This window comes from Crocodylus siamensis, chromosome 1 (assembly GCF_052110815.1).
Source record: "Crocodylus siamensis isolate JL-2025a chromosome 1, ASM5211081v1, whole genome shotgun sequence".
NCBI lineage: Eukaryota > Metazoa > Chordata > Crocodylia > Crocodylidae > Crocodylus > Crocodylus siamensis.
In genome coordinates this window covers 11,381,279-11,402,713 of record NC_143395.1, presented here as the reverse complement: position 1 = coordinate 11,402,713, position 21,435 = coordinate 11,381,279, and the positions used below count along the sequence as shown (strand labels likewise).

At 42.1% G+C, this 21,435-nt stretch overlaps 1 protein-coding gene across 9 annotated transcripts in view; it reads left to right on the top strand.

Moving 5' to 3' along the window:
- KLHL29 (kelch like family member 29) overlaps positions 1 to 21,435 on the top strand; it is a 578,088-nt gene that overhangs the window by 393,141 nt on the left and 163,512 nt on the right. The gene's annotated exons all lie outside the window — the stretch shown is intronic.

The following is a 21,435-nucleotide window of genomic DNA, read 5'->3' as shown; positions in this document are numbered from 1 at the left end:
AGGGTGCATTTACCTATATCACCCTTGACCTTAATACATTGGAACTGTCATTAGCCCTCTGATAATATTAATTTTCCTTCCTTGTAAATGTCAGCAATGTACATTTCAGTGTTTTGTCAATAATCATCAATATTTCCACAAAAAATGATGCTTGCTGACTTGGAGAGAGAATTGCAAAGGACCCTCAACCCAATCTGTTTTCCATCTGAAAGTAATTGGGGAAGAATTTCAAAAGATGCAGAAGCTTAAATGTAGATCTCTAACTGCATAAGAGAATGGATCATGGCTCAGTGATAAAACCTCTGGACTGGGACACAGAATAACTGGAGCCATTACTTAATTTCAGCCATGGGCTATTAGTTTAATTTTGGGAAGGTCACTTACTCACTGTTACTCATCCCTGCATCTAAAATGGGAATAACAGTGTTGTCCTCTCTCCTACCCTTTTTCTGTCTTATCCATCTATAGTGAGCTCTTTGGTGCAGTAAATTTCTCTTACTATACATTTTTGATACTAGGGAAGTCGCATTAGGATTTTGTTGACACTGATTTAATAGTCACAGTATTTGTTGGCCGAGTGTGATAATGGTTCCTGGAGAACTGTAGGACACCTGCTTAAAATTTTTAACTTACAGATAAATGCTTGAACAGGTCCTTCAAAATAAAATCTTTCTGAGATTAATCATAGTGATATACAAGTATAATAATTACAAGGACATTGCAGCATCCTAATCGACAGAGCAACTTTGCAATATTTTTTTCAATTCTTATTCCTGTAGGATTGTTTTTTTAAAAAGTCCCTACACAGTATCCTCATGCTCCCATATGTCAGTTTTTCATGCTTAGAGTTCTGTCAAGAGTGGTCAAAGAGAATTTGAGAGTCTTGGAAAAGTAACTTAATGAATATACTGTGTAATGGATAGGTAGTTGAATTCTTTTTTTCACTGATGAATCAGCAATCCGCTGCAGCTGGGTGACATCTGATTTCTGACTTCCAACTAAAATACAAACTTCTAATTGCTACAGTGTGTTTAACGAGGTATGTATAAAAAAACACCCAGTTAATGAGATTTGTCAAAAACTTTCCCATCTACTTTTTGCATTTCTTTTTAAAACTATCTGCTGTCTGATACTTTGTTTGATGCTATTTTTATTACTTAAGTAACAGGAACCAGCTCTGGGACACTTGAACTTACCTCCTCTGGAAAACAGACACTCCAAAGCATCTTCTCTTGATTATGTCTTCTGTTCATGGGCTGTGGTGTGCCATATTTTTTAGAGCATGTTGGGATTACAGATGGGCATGTATATGAAGACTTTCTCTAAAAAATGGATTACACAAAACAAGCAATTGAAAATGTTTTTTCCCCACTCGACCCTGTCAATGGTTGGGGGAGATGAAATAATTTGGTAACTCCTTGGACAGGATGTAACCATGTACAAAACTGATTTCCGAAACCACGGTCAGTCTCAATAGAATCTGATGTCTACACACATTTAACCCTGTGCAGGCAAACAACAACCAACTGGGTTTAAAATCAGTTTATGGAGAGTCAGATCTGAGTTTTCTTTAATGACTGTTTGCGATACTGCTTGTTCTGCAATTCTGTCCCATCCAGACAGCCTTGCAACTGCATGGAACAAGGTGCAGAATGTTTCCAAGTTCTGGTGGTGCTATAGGATTTTGGCCACTCTTTGGGTTTCCTCAAGCAAACCTCCATGTCCACTTAAAAAACCTTTGTCTGAGCCTAAATTGTCTTGTGCATTGACTGCTGAAAACTCTTCCTCCTCTTGCTTTCTTGCCATCTTCACTTTGCAATACTTAATCCATCTAAAACTCTGCTCCAAAGATCATCCACCTTGTCTGCTGCAATAACATGTTGGTTCCTCGTAAAATCCCTTCACTCCACCCTTGTATCCTCTCTAGTCAAATTCCGACTCTTCCTGGCTCTGTAAGACCTTTGCTTGCCTCCTAATTTTCCAGTCTTATCTACCTTCACTCCCTTGTGTGTTCTTCTCATGCCACCTGTCTTGCTGCCACCTTTATTTAATCCTTACAGGCCTCATCTCTTTCTTTCATCAGGGCTGTAAACCCAATAACTTGTTTTGCTGATAATCCAGAAACTTTTTATTGACCACCAAATTTTTTTACTGACGTGTTTTAACTGACCTGTATTTTACATAATGTAAATATAACCCTTCTACCAACCCTGAACAAAGGTCAGTCAAATTTAAGGTTTTAACACCAACCATAGTAAAAAAAAAAAAAAAAAAAAAAAGTTTGGTGATCAGTAAGAAGTTTGTAGATTACCAGTAATAAACATATTCTTGGATTGACAACCCTTTTTGACTGCAGAAATTGTTTTATACCCTGCTGCCTCCCCTCCCCCCAGGGATTCCCTACTCATCCCCACATGAATGCTACAGGCAGGCAATGGGGCCCAGCAGCAGAAGCATATGGCTGAGGTGAGGAGACTCTGGAAGCTCCTGTAGGTTACATAACCCTGACAGCTCCATGAAAGGCCCTGTGCTCCTGCTCAAATACCAGGTGACCTTGCTCTGCTCTATCTGTTCTTTAGTGCCTAACTCCAGCTTCATTTTTGACCATATATCTTCAGTTAGCTTTGGGTGGCTTAGTTTTTTATGGATGTTATGGACAGATGCTTTTAGCCTAGATTTTTCCAAAGAGTCTGTAAATTTACAGACAGGAGGCCTAAAGTTGATTAGGAACAGTCAGCATGGATTCACCAAAGGTAAGTCATGCCTGACCAACCTGATTGCCTTCTATAATGAGATGACTGGTTCTGTGGAGAGACCGGTAGATGTGGTGTCCCTTGATTTAAGTAAGTCTTTTGATACCATCTCCCACAACATTCTTGCAGGCAAGTTAAGGAAGTATGTGCTGAATGTACTGTAAGGTGGATAGAAAACTGGCTGGAGCATCAAGCTTAGAAAGTAGTAATCAATGGGTTGATGTCTAGTTGGCAGCCAGTATCGAGTGCCGGGGCTGTTTTTGTTCAATATCTTCATCAATGACCTGGAAGATAGCATAGAGTACACCCTCAGCAAGTTTGCAGATGATACCAAGCTGTGGGGAGTAGTAGATACACTGAAGGATAGGGCTAATGGCATACTGGGCTGCAGTGGTAAGTGTCTTGCCAGTAGATCAAGGGAAGTGATTATTCCCCTCTATTCAGCAATGGTGAGTCCACATCTGGAGTACAGTGTTTAGTTTTGGGCCCTCCACTACAGAAAGGATGTGGACAAATTGGCGAGAGTCCATAGGAGAGCAACAAACATGGTGAGAGGGCTAGGGGACATGATGTGCACATACCTACAGCCTTCGAGGCACTGAACATCCTGGCTCAGTCTCGCCTTTGAATTCTAGCTCAGTGGCCCAAGGGGAGATGGAAGGTCTGGGCAGCCTCCACTCCTCCATACTCGTGCCTAGGCATACACATTGAAGGTCTGGGTGACCTCTCACGCATACACCACAATCCAGAAGGATCAGTCATTGCTTGCTACACAAATATGAATATATAAGGACACATTGGTTAATATTCCCAAATGGAGCAGTGAATTTTCTCTAAAACCAGTGAAAGGGAATCATTGGAATAATTCTCTGTGTGTGTGTGTGTGTAGACAACAATTATAAGTAGGCTTCTGTCCCATATTTGATGCTAAAAGAAAAAAGGAGGAGAGATAGTTTAACCAAGTTTGTGAAATAGAAATACTTAAGAATGGAACGTCTGCTTATCCTGCTGTGCCTTGCAATTACAGATGATATGCTCGTCTATCCCACGGTGAGACAGGGCTTTGAACAGTAGTCATGTTGAATAATAGTAATACTGTAGGACTTGCATAGTGCTTTACATCTTCAAAGCGCTTTACAGACATTAATTAAAAAAAATTAACTGCTTAACTGGAAATAATTGATGTTCATGTTTTGTAAGACAAAAGGACACAAGGACTTTGGCTGAAGCAAAAGTGAGAGTAACTGTTATAAAATTAGATTTGGAATAAGGACATATGCAGCTGCACTTTTCAGATGTTTTCTGGTGTATGAACATGAGACATTCTTAAATGAAGGAGGTAACAAAATGCTTAGTTTTGCATGTTTAAAATAATCCATAAAAATATGTTTTTCAAAGTAGGAAATGCTTTCCATGGCAGTTGGAATGGTTCCAGGATGAGAATTCTTACCCGCATGGATGTTCTGGAGGCTTTTCTATATATTGCTAGTCAGTGCTTCATTTTGAAGTATTTGAGTTTAATCGTCTGTATAAAACCTTTCTTATTCAGTCTGTCTTCCACAAGGGGTGTCCTCTAATTATATTCAAAGGTGCTATTATGCATATGAGGATGACAAGGTAACTACGACCCTCTCTTGAAAGTTTTCAGTTCATAACAATTGTTTTCCAAACTAGATAATATTGGGAGTGTGGTAAATAAGATGAATTCATCACTAGCAACAAAGCATGTGAAATTGTAGGAATGATGCTTCCATGTAAACATAACTCCTGATGCAGAGCTGGACAAAAAGTGTTTGTAATGTGGCCTTTTGTCAAAACGAATTCAGAAGTCATGGCATAGTTAAGAAATTTCTAGTTCTTCAAGTAAATGAAACTTCAAATATTCCAATTTACCTTTTAAAAAAAATTCGTAAGATTTCAGATAATATGGATTTCAAATAATAGGTGCCTAGCTTAGGATTGGAAAATTCCCTGGAATGTTTTCATGTGAGCAGGAGACAATAGACACTGCTTTGCGCACATGATTAGGAGGTGAAATCAGGTGTTTAGATATACTAGACCAGCAGTCAGCTGTATTTTTCTACTGATGAGTCAAAATGACCCCACTCAGGTCTGAGGTAGGCCAGAGCTAAGATGTCACCACTTCTCCCTGCCACCAGGCCCCTGCCCCATGGCAATGAAGTCCCCCTAGCTCAACAGGCTGATTCTTGTGGCGCCAGACCCAGCCTGTGGGGTTAGAGGTTGTCACCCCCTGCACTAGAATGTATCTAGTATAAGCCGCAATACTAGAAGGTAGGCATATTGTTTTGCCTGTAAAATTGCCTAATGCAGTTAGGGTGAAGAGCAAACATGGGTGAGGAAGAGCAAAATCAACACAGACAAGTGCAAGGTGATGCACCTTGGGAGGAACAACCGGCACCATACTTACAGGTTAGGGAACTCCCCTCTTGTCAGCACGGAGGCGGAAAAGGATCTGGGGGTCATCATTGACTCCAAGATGAACATGGGCCAGCAGTGTGGAGAGGCAGTTAGGAAGGCCAACTGCACCTTGGCATGCATCCACAGATGCATCTCAAGCAGGTCCAGGGAGGGATCCTCCCCCTCTATGCGACACTGGTCAGGCCGCAGCTGGAGTATTGCATCCAGTTCTGGGTGCCACACTTCAAGAGGGATGTCGACAGCATGGAGAGGGTCCAGAGGAGGCCACTCGTATGATCAGGGGACAACAAGACAGGCCCTACAAGGACAGGCTACAGGACCTGAACCTGTTCAGCCTCCAAAAGAGAAGGCTGAGGGGGGATCTAGTGGCCTGTTACAAACTAGTCAGGGGGTATCAGCAGGCACTGGGGAAGTCCCTGTTCCCCCGAGCACTGCCAGGAGTGACCAGGAATAACGGTCACAAGCTGGCAGAGGGTAGGTTTAGGTTAGATATCAGGAGGCGCGACTTCACTGTCAGGGCGGCTAGGGTCTGGAACCAGCTTCCAAGAGAAGTGGTGCTGGCTCCTACCCTGGGGGTGTTTAAGAGGAAGTTAGATGAACACCTTGCTGGGGTCATTTGACCCCAGCACTCTTTCCTGCCATGGCAGGGGCTTGGACTAGATGATCTACTCAGGTCCCTTCCGACCCTAGAAACTATGAAACTATGAAAATTCCTTCCTGATTTCTGTGGCATATTAAATATGAAATTAGTGCAAAAAGGGGGGTAACTCCAAAGACTGTATTTGCTCTGTACTACTCTCAAGCCTTCTACCAAAACTGAACCCCATCCCTGTGCTGGGCACATTCCAAGCCTGCAAATACAGTGGTGAGGACACTGTGGGAATGCCCCGCTGCCATCATTCTCCAGCACTCCAGAGACAAAGGTGTCAGGAGCAGTGGCAGTAAGCGTGCTTCTAGAACATTTTCTCAGCTACATTCCTGAATTGTGGAACAAGAGCAGGTAGAGGGTTCAGAGCCAGGGCAGACATACGCTAATGAGCTGGAAAAGTTCTTGTTTAATATGCTTCATCAAAGACACAAGACAAAACTCAGTCAAAACCCAGGTATGCTTTTTATTTTTGTGGCTCACAAGAGAGGGCATCCGGGTATCCTCAGGCTGTAGGTACTCTTTATTTATGAAAATGTACACAGTAGCACCAAACGCTAGTGCAAAATATAGTGAGGGAAATGCAAGCAAGCAATGCTTTACATCAAAAAAATAGCTTCTTCTGATAAATGGTGAATCTTGCCAGTCTTTGGGTGGTTCTTGACTAATGATAAATGGGACTAGATTCACTGTCTATCCTTGTAGCTCTGGCAAATACTGGACTTTTTAATATTTTGGTTAGTGTCTAAAGAATAATTTGAAAGTACGTCTTGGAAGTCAGAACACAGAGCACCACCTGTTGAACTACACTGACAGTCATCTCCAGAAAGCCTCAGGTAGATAGCCAACATGCCATTTCATGTGTAGTCTAAGGAGTCCAGTGAGGGGCCGTAACAATTTTGAGTAATCGGAGTGTAATGAATCCATATCCAGAAGACAACTGATGATAAATATCTCATTCCTTTCCATGCATTGAAGAAGAACTTAGCCAGTTATCTCCAAAGTACTGGCCTATCCCAGTTTGCCTGGTGGTAGTAATAAATCCAGTAGCTTCTCTTTGGGCCAATAGCATTGCCAATGTGCCATAGCCAGTGTGGGCCAATAGTGAGAGCATTTAGTCATACACAGAAATCATGTATGTTAAGAAAGAAGTGTACCTCTTAGGCTAGGGACAGACATTACATATAAACCGGTTTAAGTGATCAGAAACTGGTTTAAACCTGTAACAGAACAGAAGTTCAGTGTACATAAACCGGTTTGAAAATGACTGAAACTGGTTTGAGATAAACCTGGTTGAATATAGTATCAGACTTAACTGATTTGACTCAAACCGGTTTATTCAATGTCTGTCCCAGACCCCTTGCTGGTTTAGGTAAACCAGACACCCCCAGCATCCTGACATGCTCCCTGGGCTGGACAGGGGCTCTCTGCTCCACAGCAAGGCTGGCCCCTCCCCTCTGCTGGCTGGCTGGAGCTTGGCAGAGACTGTGGACTACTTCCCCGCCCCCCCCCCCACTCCCTCTCACTACTCTCTGCTAAGCAGGAATTCCCCTCCTCCCCTCTGCCTTGCTGAGGAGGTGTCTGTGTATTAGCTAGCAGGCCACATGCTGGCTACAGTCCCTGCAGAATCAAGAGGCAGGATCAGCAAGTAGCTGGTAATGTCCCTCTGTTGTTTTCTTAATTGGGTGATAAACGCTGTTAGCAATTTCCTGCTGGGCTAATTGGAGCTCCTGCTAGAGTCTGGCAATGCCCCCCTCAGCTCCATGCTGTGAAAGGAAGGGAGTGCTGCTCTAACACCCCCCACATTCTAGCCTGAGCCATTGCAGGCATGTGGCTGCATTTCTGGGATGTCTGTCTGGTTACAAAACTGATTTAGCCTAGCCAGGTGAGACTAACCTGTAAAGATTGAAATAGTTCAGGCTCAGGCTTTTTGAATGTCTGTCCCTAGCCTTAAAGCCCAGTCAGAGTTCCTTCTGTGGAAATTTAACCGAATCCCACATGCCTTGTTGGACTTCCTGTAAGGCATTGTTATTGTACCTTTTTCTGAAGACTGTTTTTAACAGACTATGGGCAATGAGAACAAGTGAATGCTAGGCATTATCAGTCACCTTCACAATCTTTTAATTCACGTTCAATATGATAAATTTACAGTGAGAACGCCTCCTTACTTTAAAGATAAAGTCGGCTCAGAATTTCACCAATACTGGGAAATCATTTTACCAGGGGTTTTTTTGTTTTGTGGGCTTTTTGGGGTATTTTGGTCAAACTCTTTGAATAAAGGGAAAATGCTCAGATTCTGTATTTCAGCAAAACTATGCATTTCTGAAAGTTAATCATCCCTTTTTTACAGAGCAGCTGGGAGAGAGATGCACAGTCTTTGTGTGGAGTACCGTACTGTACTTATTATTTTTATGTTGCAAGAGATCCATTAATTGGGCAAAAATGATTTGTTACTATATTTAGAAAGTACAATATAACTATCCTTACAATACACACACACAATACCCTTTTTTATATATATATAAGTACTATTTTAAGAGATAGGGCTAGCTCAAAAGTAGTAATGAAAATACTTTCATATTATTCATTTACGTTTATTAAATGTCTTCGAAGACTTTATCACATAAGTTAACATGCTAGACCATATCCTAATCTTTTTCAATTCAGTGAAAGCAAGGCTGGAAATGATTTTTTTTTCCTCATGCACTGAAGTGTAACTTTCCCTGTTGTGGAATGTGAATGCATTCTGGATGTTTAGGACAAGAAGTAAATATCTATATTGTATCTAATCTAAATAAAAGGGAGAATTTGGGCAGATAATTTATAATTTTCTAATCTGGAGTTTTACCAGGAGGTCCAAACTATTATCATGTCTTGGGGTGAAGGCAGGAGATATATTATGGACTCAACTATTAGTGTCCTTTTTCACACCAGAGGCACTAATTCTAGCAGGATGGTATTCCCCTAGAACAGTGGGAGCCCACTTTTGGCAGGCCTGAGAGCAGGGGGTCGGACTCGATAATCTAATACCCTTCCAACACTAGAAATCTATTAAATTAAGCCCTGCACCCTCCCTGGGTGACACTCCCATCCTCTTATGCCACTGTCCTGCTTGTCCCCTCATGATCTGCTGCATGCCACACACACTGCCTGTGCCACTTGTGACATGGGTGCCTGTAAAGGATACCCATCTCACAGTTTGGCCACCCCTGCCCTAAAACAGTACTTTCAGTATTGACTCAAAAAGAAGTGTGCTTTTCTGAATCATTTCCACCAGTACTTGGGTTTTCCTCAGAAGTTTTCCAACCAGTCTTGGGGCTTATCCCGTGCCTAATGCTTGTGAGATCTGATGATGTACTCATCACACTATTTCCAGCTTTTGATTTGGCCAGACTGCTTTTAGGAGAAGGATTCTCCTTACAGAGGTCTCCAGATACTATGAACAAGTGAGCTTTAAGTGTTACTAATAAAAATCCTTTAATCCACTTTCACAATGATAAATTGATGCTGAGAATGTCTCCTGACTTTTGGGATGAAATCAGTTCAGAATTTCACTTAGCCAGGGAATCATTTTACTGGCAGGAGGATGGGCCTAACCATCCTGATCTTGGACAATGGGAATTAAAGAACCAAATATTCAAGACAGAAATTGAATCTTTCTAATGTACTAAATGACTGACAGACTTGCATGATAAGTGGCACTCCTTTATGAACAGAAGCATCCTGCCATGTGGTTAATAACTTCACTGTTTGCATCCTTTATTTTTATTTCTGTTCCATTGCACAGCACAAAGTGGGCATTTTGTTAAGGAAATAGCTGACTTGGACAGTGAAGGTTCAGAGTGGGCAACAGTTGGATTAAAACAGATCATTTTGGATTAATATATTTATGCTGATTTGCTAGGCAGTAGACCATATCCACAACCTTTATTATTTTCCCTATACTTTCTATTGGTATGTTGGAGGAGCTTATATGATAGGATACAAAAAATAAGGTAACTTAATTCTGCCTGCCCTAGTTAATTCTTGCCCAGCGTGTATCTGCAGATTTCTCATTTAAATATTAGTGTACACACTTGGAATGCAAATGCCTAGCTTGCACGCATGTAGCAGTTATTTGCAAGCAGATGTGTTCCTACGTGCCTAACTCTGAAAATCTGGCCCCACATGGAATCTTGCTTGCACTGGTGTAATACGGCCCGTTTCTCATTGGCACGGCCAATAATTTGTATCCTTGGGCAGCTTTAAGTGCTCTGAGTAAACTGTGTATCCGTCTGGGTCAGTCTGATCTTGGAATGTTTCCCACAAATGCAGAACGGCTACCTACAAATGATATAATTGAAGAGACTCTCTCCCGTTTTGATATACTGTGGAGAGGAAAGCAGAAATCGCGCTAATGTAAATGTAATTCCCAAATTTCAATTTTCTATGTATTATGGGTCATTACCCGTTAATTTGCTAAATGGCAGTTTTCTATGAAAGAAAAGTTTTGTTTAGCTTTATAATGATGACAAATGATGTAATTAGTATCATTCCCACATTGGAAATGATAAAAGCATTTCTTTTGTGTGACACTGCTGTTAGACAGTGTAATATCAAAAATGATAACAGTATGAAAATTGCACTGGCTGCTTTCATATTGTACATGTAGAATACCTCCGTGACATGATACAAGTAATGACAGGTACTTTGCAATGTATTCATTTTCTCCACTTTCTAGCCTTAATATTACAGTGAAATTAAAGCACAGCACTAAGGAAACCAGACATGTCTGAATACAGTACAGACTTAGCTATTGAGAGTGAGAACTGCTAGACTCCATTTGCTATTGCAAGTTATGATAATTAAGTGATTATAAATAGGCTTTTTGAGGGGGGAACATTAGATCATTTGGTTGCGAGTTAAAGAAGATTTTAATTTTCGACTGATTTGCTCTTTGATATGTTTTTGGTTAAATTCTGCAAAGCCTTTGTCCCATTTCCAGGTTTTGATGATGGTAAAGATTCTAATTAAAAAATTAATACAACTCTTATTTAACTTAGAAAGGTGACTACTGTGACTGAATAATAACAGTCTGTTGCCATGGCTTGGATTTTCATATAAGCATTGTGAACATAATAAAGTTAATGGAGCTCTTCATCCAAGGAAATGGGTCTATTCAGAGAAAATAAATTACATTTTGCAAACTAATGAGCTCTACTAATTGTGCTTATCCTGGTGAATTAATACAATTTTAGCAAATCCATCCCCAAAAATCAACTATTTGATTGCACTATTTCTCAGTAGAAATCATTAATATTTCAGGACATTCAAGGCAAATCTGAGCATATTGAAAATCCAGAGGGGAAGAGGTATACGTTTTCTACTGACCGGTGCTGCAGCTACCACCTTCTAACATACTAGGAAGGGTTAAATGTTGAAAGTTGAGACTTTCAGCATGCCCAGATTGTATACTGAGTCTCACCCTTCACAGCCAGTATTTTTAACAAAGAGTCGTATGTAATAAATCCAATAAAATAGTATGGTAGGCACATATGAGTCATGCTAATTAGCCCAGGTGCCTTCAGGATACAGTGACAAGCTGAGTAAGGAAGGAAAAGGGAATAACAGTGGTTGTTTTTTAATGGGAACCCCACCTTTATGCAATTCTTCATCCTCCTTCCATATTCTTTCTTTTGTCACTTTTTAGAACTTCCTCTTTTGAGCCAGTTTGCGGTCATTGCCAGGACGGGAGTCTGAAAGGGGCCGGCATCCTTTTGTTTCATTGTAGAGTATTTTTCTCATCTTCTTTTTAAAAGGGTGGCAGGAGGCAGAAAATGATGACCCAGATTTACCAAAATGCTCATGTGAGTGTGGGGAGATGGAGATGGAGATGGCAGTCGGGAAAGGCGCTCACATTGCAGCCTCACAGCAATATGAAAAACCATCCTTTTACTATGCGACCCTCCTGAGCTGTCTTTCTGAGAGGTTACCCGCACCATTGCTCCTTACCCAACGGCAGCCTTCACTGTGCTCCTCTTAGATCCCCTGGCCCTTTACCGGGGCTTTCATTTTGTCCTCACTTGCTTATGTTGTTCCTGAAGGAGGATGCTGCATCTCTCGGCCTGGCCACTGTAACGCATTGTTCAGCAACATGCCTCAGAGCTTCAATAGAAGTGGTTGCTTTGCTGTCCCACTGAGAACAGGTGATGTGTCACCAGTTTTAAAGTGAAGGTGAGTTTGGGGGAGGGCAGAGGATCTGGGTTATTGGAAAGGTGCTTCAAAACCTAAAAGCCATTGCCTTCCCCAGTTGGGCATCTGAAAATATCCAGCCCATGGCAGTCCCAGGCAAGTGGTGCCTGCCAGCATTTCTAACACTGCACACATAAGGGCTGGCTATGCAGTCTCTACCCTAGAAAACTGACCCACAAGTAACAAGACTTGTCAGCAATGTGTCCTTGTGAATTGGTGTTGCAAGCGGTTGAACTGGGCGTTCAGCCCCATGAGGGAAAACATGATTGAGCTGAGGTCTCGGTCTGAAGGACTGTACTGACTTGGTCTCAGTTGCACTGTAACCTCATTGAACACAATTTCATCCTGCCTGCACCAGCAGCCAGGTCATTGCAACACCGGTCCAAGCAGCTCAGCAGCTAATGCCCATTCCTGAGAAGCTGTCGGACTCCCTGCAGGGAGCAGGAGTAAGATCTGAGGCCCTAGTTTCTCAGTAGCAATCCCTCTGTTCACTTAAAAATAAGATGAGCAAGCCAAGAGGCAACCACAACTGGGCAGATAAAGGTGGGGCCAGGAGACTGAAACCAGAGCACAGGGAGGTATTGATGCTTAGAACTGGGTCCAAGTCATTTGTTCCGGAGATGAAGAAAGAGGTTGGACAGTCTTTCCTACAAAGTCCTGACAAATCTGTTTCTTTCCCCACTGATTAAGAAGACTAACAGGACTTATCTGCTCCCCAGCATTATACCAAGTTAACTATATTTGTACAGTGAAAGCAGTACAAATGGCCTTAGTTTTGATGAAGTTCTGCTGGTATAAAATATTTATGCCAGTATAGTTCATTCCTGTAAGGGCAAGGGAATAAAATATATTAGAGTTAGGCACCTGTAAGATTATATTAATATATCTAATCATAACCAAAAGACTCATACATGCGCAACTCAGGGTACTCTGCATTTTGGGATCGACCACTTCCAGGCTCCCTAAGCAGGCATTGACACAGTAGGCCATAGCAACTCCAAAGGAGTCGTGCCATAGATGCATGGATTAAGGGCCCCGAGGTGCACACTAATGAATCGATTATCTTGTCAATGAGGTGTGGATTAGTACTATCCCTGGCAATCACTGCTATGATTATCCATGGAAGAGCATAGGATTGCAGTGATATCTTTAATATCTATTTTCACGTTGCCATTAAAAAGTATCAGAGGATGGTTAAAGCCCCCAAAATCCACATTAGAAGTGACATTAAGGTCCAAGTTAAACTAGAGACAGCTGGGAGATGGGGATGTGCAGTCTGTTCAGCCTGTGAATCTAAAAGGTTCTGCGAATAATGTGTGAGCAAGGAGGAAATGCTAATCAGTGATTAGAGTACATTGTTGCTGGGCTCTAGCCATGCCTGTATCAGTAAAAGGTGCTCACTGACTGTATCACCTGTGTATATGATCAAGAGTTAAAATCAAAGTAGAACCTTAGTTCTGAAGTTTCCTTTCTTGTGAAGAGGTTCAGTCAGATCCTTGCTGTTTAATGTTTCACGGTATGGGGTTTTATGGGTCACCAGTTGGCCCCAAGTGTAGATTCATTATAGAAGTGTACTGGTGAAGATGCAGGTTTGGTTCATCAGTGTACTCTTCTGCAAAGTGCTGATCACCCTCAACTCTGAAAGACTCCAGATCCCAGCAGAACTGAGCCCCATTACTGCCTATGTTTTAATGATGGAAAGAGCCCATTAGCTCTTACCAGCTGGGAAAATGGAAAATGTTTATTAATAAAAACCTTTGACATGAAATGCATAATATGTGCCCCCTTCACTAGCCTCATGATTAATAACATTAATTATGTGGAGTTCATTACAGGCTCTGGAGGATATACTGTGTAATTCAGCCAGGGTTTCATTGTAAATTAGCATTAATGTCCACTTTAAGTACAGTAGCTATCCATATCAATATGGAGAGAACTGTAGCCATTATGTGCTGTCTACCTACCAGCATCTTATTAAACTGTGGCATGGTATGCTTTTCCCATGAAAGAATAAGGAAATATAGCACCCTCCCCCAGCCCCAGCAACAACTGACACAAGGAGATCTGCTGTGATTCACTGAAGAATAGTTCTGTAAAAAGCTGCACAATAGTGTTTCAGCAGGGGATGCTAAGCTCCTTTCCAAAGGTAGAGAGAAACTAGGCAGTTTTAAGATCTAGTTCAAAGCTGACATGATTCCTATTTTATTACCACAGAAACAATATACAAGTAGATGAATTCCCCACCCTGGTCCCAGTTTTCTATTAAAAAGGAACAGGTAATGGAGAATGAAGGGCGAACTTCAAAAAGACTAATTTTCCTTTTGATAACCTTCATTATTTCTGCTTTTTTCTATCTTGGTACCTATATGGCCCCACTGCCAGAGGATGTCAGTGCCCTTCCTGCTTTGTAGGAAGCCTCTGAAAAGGCAGGGGTGGAGGATGCGGGGTGGGGAGAATTGTTTGGCAGTCTTTTAGGAGGTGTCACGTGTCCTGATGCGCAAAAGACAGACTCTTTTAGAAGGTGCTCAGGTGATAAGTTATACTTCCTCTCTGAATAAACCTGGCATGCAAGAGAAGAAGAGAAATCTGGGAAAAGATAGGCAAACTCAACTTCTGTTTCACCGACGCTTGCTTCATCCACATGCCGCAGACAAGTTAGTCCCAAACAGGTGTGCTCTAGCTGCCGGACCCCAGCTCGCGTCCCTGTTCAGGGAAGACATCTGGCAGCATGCTCAGCTCTCATCCCACCAGTTCTCTTTCACACTGGGCCATGGCAGCTCCTGCTGTCTCGGCCAGTCCTGCTGGTTATGGTGATGATAACATGCAGTTAAATTAATTCCAGAGCTGGTCAAGCTTGGAATCAATTAGACAGAAGACAGAAGGAGAGATGGGAAAGAAAGAGTAGAAATAAGAATAGAGAGCATATAAGGAAAGGAAGTACCAGGAACATTAACATTTGCACCCTAATGATCCAGTAAGTACTTTGGGAATAGTGTCATAGCCTCACTGGTTCTCTTGCATCCTAAATGGACCAGAAATCACAGCTGGAGCCCAAAGCAAAGCTACTGTCTGTGAGCTCCCCAGATCTGATGATAGCCAGAAGTGTGAGAATGTTCCTGTCCTTCTTTAAAATGCCCAGAAGGGGGATAGTTAGTCATCACTGTCGCATCAAATTGTTCGATCAGGCTGTTTCTAATACCCACAATAGGCACATTCACGCAAGCAGGAACGTGTATTTCCCCAGGAACAAACAGCAGCCACACAATGTGTGCTGCTGCTTCTTGTCTCCGGGGAATGCCCATGCCATGCGCTCTGGCATGTAGCACGTTGCCCCGGGTCAGGTAGGGGAGGCTGGGGCTAGCAACTATGCTGGCCCTAGCAGCCTTATCTGGCATCCTGGGGCCTGGCAGCTGCAGCTATGGCAATCCTGCAGCAAGGGGCCTGGCCAGCAGCCGGAGCATGGCTCTGGCCAGCCAGGCTCCGGTTTTAGGTGGTGGATGCTGCCACCATGTCTGCCACTCCACTTTCTTTAAGCATGTTTTTTTTTTTACCCTGGGATCAGTTAGGATTAGGCAGCCCTAAACTTCTATGAGTTTGTGAAATTAGCAGTATGGGGAATGCCTACATGTGCAGCGCGTGTCACATGTCCATGCTCAGCTGGACACTATCAATGAGGCTATTGCTGTGCTTTTTTGAAACAGATAGTGAGCTGTTGCCTCTACTAGTATGCAGTAACCTGTTCCTGTTACCTCATCCCAAGATTGCCACCCAAGACAATATTTTTAATGACAGTATGCAAGCTTTTTAGTGATAGTCACATGTTTTTATTGACATGTTTTACATAACATAAATGTAACCCTTCTTCCAAGGGCTGGGTTCAAATTTAGGGGTTTAACTCCAACCATTGTAAAACTATTTGATGGCCACTAAAAAGTTTGCAGATTATCATTTAAAAAAATTGGAGGGGGATAGCAACCCTGCTTGACTGCAGCAACGGTCTTACACTTTTGCTGCCCCTACCCCATGGATCCCTTACTCACCCTCAACTGCACTCTGCACCATGCTGCCCAGCCTAACCCCTAGCCTTACTCCCACCAGCCCCACTCCCCAAGGAAGGACTATTCCACCTACCTGTGAGGTGAGCAGTATTACAGGCAGATGGGAGGCAGCAGTAACAGCAGCAGCACATGGCTTGGGCAAAAAGATCTATGGGGACTCCCATGAGCCACAAAGCCCTGACAAGAGCTCCCTTCAGTGTGCCTTGCCTGCTCAGACGCAAAGAATCACTACTCTGTTCTCTCTGCCCTTCTACTCTGACTCCAGCTTCTTTCCAGCGATGGAGCTTCAGTCAAGCTCTAGTTGCTTAGTTTATGCATGACTCTTCTTTTTTACAGATTTTTACAGGCTGGCATTTTTAGCCTTGTTTTTTAAGGTCTGGCTGTAAATTTATGGACTGTTGATGCCTCTGCCTTATCTTCCTCACCAGCCACGTGTATCTGAACCTCTTTTTTCATCTTGTCATAACCTAGTCCCTGATGATGGAACTTGCATGCAGATAGCCTGTACGCTGTCTCAGATACTCTTCCACTAAATTTTTGAGGAGTGCTGATACAGATGTCTGCCTACAGGGGCGGTTTCAATCTTGGTTCCTCAGAATGCAATACACTCTTTAAGTAGGGTTTTTGTGTAGTTGTGTCCTTGATGGTGCAGGAAATGTACAAGAGGCAAGGATTTTTTTGTGATAAATTTTTATTTGACCAACCATGTAGTTTGGAGAGCTGCTGGACAAACTTTGGGGCATCAGGTACCTCAGGTCCTTGATGCTTGAAAGCTTATCCAAAAGCTCTCCCAAATATCCAGTTTGTCCAATAAAAGATATCACAAAAGATTCCTCGCTTCTTGTACACTGGTGAAGTCAGTCAGGGACTTTCTTTTTGTTGCATGCCTGTACAGTATATTGTGCAACAAAATGTGATCTTGATTGATATTCCTAAACAGCACTGTATACACATAATGAGTAATCTGTGTTCCATTATTCTGCTAACTTTCTACATCATAAGGGACTTCGGAGGATTAAGTCCCATCATGGTTAAGTCCAAGCAAACTGAATTCACACTTTACCTCACTTTTGTGTATATTCCTGATGTGTATTTCAATCTGTATTTCTGAAACACTGCCTATTAGAAATATCTAAATTTCTGAAATATATAAAATACATATTTGCCAGAAAAGATGTCTTTCTACTTCAGCAAGAATTCTTTTTTATTATTTGTAAGAAAACCTATAAAACCTCACGTCCTCCCAAACTTCAGTAAATTGGAGGATAAAGCAACTGAATTCCACAGATACTTAGGTCAGTTGTCCAGTCTTGGAAAATTAGGATGGCAATGAGGGCTCACTGCCATTAAATCAATTTTTCCTGCCAGTTAAATGAATTATTTTAAGAGGTTTTTAGACCAGTTTTATTTTTAATGCAAAAGTTAAATGACTGAACTTTGCACTGTAACGTAGTGCAGACTGTATTTAAAAACAGCTTGACTTTTCCAACTTTTTAACACTTGCCATCAGCAGGGCACAGACAAAAAGCCACAGCTGAAAGAAAATGGAATCATGCCTGAACTTATTACTGCCCATTTGAATCATATAAAAAAGCTTGAGGTAACTCCTAGTGAGAGGGGAACAAAGAAAAGCTCACAAAGGAGGGGGTGGCCTTCCTTTTGGCATCCATCCCATGGGGACACACACACACAGAGGTCAACCTGTGGCAGGTGTGCCACAAGTGGCACAGACAACCTCTGTGTGTGGCGCATAGCAGACTGAGAAGGGAGCAGGGAACGCACAGCAGCAAATAAGGCAGGGAGCAGAAGGCAGAGCAGCAGAACAGGCAGGGCCCACAGGACAGGGAGCAGAAAGGCAAGCAACAGATTGAGCAGGGGCAGGGTGTCAGAGTGGCACTCAAGGATGGTGCGGGACTTATCCAAAACAGCTAGATGCATTGCACTATGGGATAGAAACCTAATATTCTAAGACAGTGGTGCTCAATCTTCTTTACAAGTGGACCAGGCCTTAAAATCAGAAATAGGTTGAGATGTGCTGGATATTTTTGCGCCCTAGGTGCAGCACTCTGCACTTGTCCACCTGCAGATGCTGCTTGGAGGGAATAGTATTGCTTTCTAAGAAAGGAGGAAGAGCTGTTCAGGCAAAAAGGCCATGTTGGCACCAGAACAAGTATTTATAAGCTGGCCATAAACTTTGGCTGGAAATTAGAAGGTTTCTAATCATCAAAGGAGTGAGGTTCTGAACTATCCTTCTAACTGGGAATACCAAGGTAAACTCCCTAACTAGTTTTAAAATAAAGCTTGATATTTAGAAAAGGGATTATATGAAGGGATTTCTTGTGACAGCAGGGGACTGGTCTCCATGAGTTAGGAGGTCTCTTTCAGTCCTCTGTCCCTACGAAAGGTATTTACAATGCTTTAGTATGGTCAAATGATAATTAGAGAGGCTAAGAGTGCAGTAGGGTGAGACAGATATGGATTCTATGAATTTTAAGCAGGCTTTATTTGATAATTCAAGCTTCAAGGGATCTCAGTAGTTATCGCATGGTGCTAAGTTACGTAGAAATAGAAGTCACTGTAGAAATCCTCACCAAACCTGGATTATTTCAATGCAGCAAGCTTTGAACTTTGAAGTCAGTGTCTGAGCTTCAGCTTAAGGTTTTGTATTCCTAATGTTTTTCTACTTTTGCTGGTCTAATCAGCTCACGGGGTGAAATAACCCGTGGACAAGAGCAGCACTCTCGAAGTTGCAGCTTTGTTTATCAAACCATGTATAAGGAAGGAAGCGACAATTTCCAGCAGTCCTGGAAACCTTGGTACTTTAGAAGCATTTTTATTAGACACGTTTCAACATAATCATCACCATAGTAGTCCTGTAGCAATCCCCTGCAATATAAGCAGAACCAACCTCCCCTATCTACCCCTTCATTCCCTGCTTACAACTTATATAATTACACCTTGGTTTAGTCCATAGCCTCCTGTCACTTTGGTTCATGTGCATTTACTATTTATGTACATATACTTTATAGGCAGAATTTAAAGACAAGCTAAAACTATACCAGTCCCACCCTGCACTGCACCATACGGGTTCCCCAGGCCCCGCTCCCAGTGACTTGACCGCGGACTACACCGTGTGCAGTGCCGTGCCGTGTCCTGCCACCTCAACCCTCTAGCTCCAGTTCAGAGTAAAGACCTCTCCCACTTGGCTTAACTGAACCGTTAGCTGGAAACAGTAGCAGGTACTTATCTCATGCTTGGACCACATGAAGATGAAGATAAGATTCATTTAGTGTGCAGCCCATTTGCATCAATAAATCACAGCTCTGAGTCATTTGAACTAAATGATTATTACACTGAACAAAAACCACTAGGAGACATGGCACACTTCGGCCAGTGTGATGCACATACCTTGCCCAGCTAATGCTTCTCTCCTTGCCAGCTTATAATCCTCATTTTTAATGTCAGATCTGCATTTAGCTGGTTATATCAGATACTGTTTCCTTACTTATTTTTGTGAGGCGCCTGGCAAACTGAGTGCTTGCAAATGAATGAAGAAGCTGAATAATAGATTGAGTTGTTTTGTTCTCTCATTAAAAATACTCAAATTGTTTCTACTCGGTAGTTTTAATGTTTGTCCCTATTGTGTATGTGGACGCTGATTTTTGGTACCATGTTGTTTTATGTAAAGATCTTTTTTACAACTTTCAAAACTCAAAAAGTATACCGGCACTGGGAAGTGATCAGACCATTGCTTTTTTGTGACACCGTGATAGATTCTTTGTTAGCTTGCTTTTACAGCATGGCAGCCAGACAGGCATATTAGCTGCATCCTTTTCGATACAAACACTACTGTTAAATCATATTTGGCTAGTGTTCCCTCAAGGGAAATTGGCTTGTTGGTGGCTTTTTTCCCCCTGAAACCCTCTATAAAAAAATTAATGGATTTTAAGAATCTCATTTTCACCGGGCACTTCAATCGACTTAAAGGGAGGGAACTTTTATAGAGAGTTTATTGATTATCTTTTTATGTTCGTATATTTTTAAACGATGTTACTTTCAAAATCTTTTTTTCTTGTAACATTCATGGAATACCAATGCAACATATACTGAAGGCGGTTTGACATGGCTGGCTAATTCCTACCTGCCCTCCCCTTCCTGCTCTCCTCAGTTTCCTTAATGCAAAACAAAACACAACAAGTTCCTGCCAAATGCCTGAAGGTTTTATGTAATTTATCTTTTCCCTCATCCCGCTGTGTCAGGCAAAAGTCTAGGATGGCATGGGGTTGTCCAGGTGGAAGGAAGCAAATATCACTATAGAAAAAGTGATGGACATTTTTAGAAAGAAGTTGGAGTCCGTCTCAATATCTCGTTAGTTTTTAGCAGACTTTCTGTCAGAATTCTCTTTTTTGGCCTTTAGAGAAATTGAAGTTTCTGATTCAGATTGCTGCCGCTATTTTTTTGGCATGAAAGCCAGGGTGACCCTTCTCGAGGCTTTGTCCCATTGGGGTTCCTGTCTTTGTAAGATTTAAAGAAGTCACAATTACCAGTGTCTGATGTGACAGTCCCTGATGCTGAATCTGTCTCACATCTGTGCCAGTTTCAGTTTTCGCGTTGTTAATGGCATTACCAACAGCCTGCAGTCGGGAAGTCACGTCTGCTCTAGTGCAGAGCATCTCTCGAATGCTGAGCTCCTTCCCTTTATGCTACAGCTGCTGCTCTTCAGACAACTGGTCATATTCCTAAATGGAAAGTATTGTCTGGCCTCTTTCTGTTAACTACCGTATTGAAGGTTAGAACTGTAATACTGAGACGGCAACGATGTCGTCTGTGAAATTCGATTGTATAAAAGCAATTCCCCCTCCATTGTAAACACTCAAATTAGATGACCTGTGTAGCACTAGCATGCGGGACTACTTGAGAGCAAAGACATTGAGAGGAGGAATTTCAGGGGTGACCCTGAGCCAATCTTGTGATATTACTTATCACCAAAATCCACTGCTTAGAGGCAGAGTATTTTTGACCCAGGTCCAGGCTTTCATACATTTTGCATGTTTCTTTTTAGAAAGCCTTATAATGGTGCTTTGCTTTGCTTTGCCTGGAAGTTGGCATCTAGACTCTTGAGATAGATTTAATTTTAGACTGTTTCAGAGGCTTCTTCTGGCCAATCAGGCGCTAGCTTTAAGAAATCACCATGAACTGCTTTGCTTTCTCAGCATGGTTCAGCTTTATCCTCAGTCAATAGACATCTTATCAATCCTTGTTCAAAGGCATTCTCTTGCTTCCCTTGGGCTAATGCTGGTGATAGATA